This window comes from Otolemur garnettii, unplaced genomic scaffold, assembly GCF_000181295.1.
Source record: "Otolemur garnettii isolate 467f Iridium unplaced genomic scaffold, OtoGar3 scaffold00057, whole genome shotgun sequence".
In the NCBI taxonomy this organism is placed as follows: Eukaryota; Metazoa; Chordata; class Mammalia; order Primates; family Galagidae; genus Otolemur; species Otolemur garnettii.
Genome location: NW_003852452.1, coordinates 6933355 through 6934188, shown reverse-complemented (window position 1 = coordinate 6934188; position 834 = coordinate 6933355). Strand labels below are relative to the sequence as shown.

Genomic DNA, 834 nt, shown 5'->3' with positions numbered 1-834 from the left:
GTTTAACAAGAAAAAGGGTGATATTTCTTTGTCTTCGTCCAGCAGGGCTGTAGAAAATGTGACACACATGCCAGATACTTGCTATCCCTCTTCTAGATATCGAGAGGGATACTCCATTTTTCTTTCCCCCATTTCTTTTTACTTGGTAGTATAAACGGGCTTCTCATATTTACAATGCTGAACTGAGTTATGATGTATAAATATAATTTCCATACTACATATTTCAAGAAATTTCCCAAGGGTTTCAAAATTCATTTTACTAAGCTCTTTACACATTTTTAATGTATTTTTCCCAAAGAAATAGGACGTGTGCTTCAGCAATTGAGATAGAAATAGACACCAAATACAAAAATAGACAAATGGGACATCAAACTTCATTTTTTGTTTTTTTCATGTAAGACGCGTAATGTGCTGATGTCCTAACAACAAGATTTGTGGGACGCACATCTCACACCTGTGCACGAAAACCCAATCATCATGCCTATGAACTACAGAAGGTGGGACATCAAACTTTAAAACTTCTGCATATCAGGCTCAGCACCCATAGCATACTGGTTATGGTGCCAACCACATACAGCAAGACTGGTGGGTTCCAACCCAGCCTGGGCCAGCTAGACAACAATGACAACTGCAACGAAAAATAGGCAGGTGTTGTGGCGGACGCCTGTAGTCCCAGCTACTTAGGAGGCTGAGGGAAGAGAATTGCTTGAGCCCAGGAGTTGGAGGTTGCTGTGAGCTGTGACACGATAGCACTCTATCAAGGGTGACACAGTGAGACTCTGTCTCAAAAAACAAAACAAAGCAAAAAAAATCCAAAGAACTTCTGCACATCAA

At 40.5% G+C, this 834-nt stretch overlaps 1 non-coding gene across 1 annotated transcript; it reads right to left on the bottom strand.

Moving 5' to 3' along the window:
• Positions 1 to 393: 393 nt before the first annotated feature.
• Positions 394 to 500, bottom strand: LOC111726233. The gene has a single exon (XR_002774059.1). It is a non-coding gene; the product is annotated as a small nucleolar RNA U13 (small nucleolar RNA).
• Positions 501 to 834: the final 334 nt, after the last annotated feature.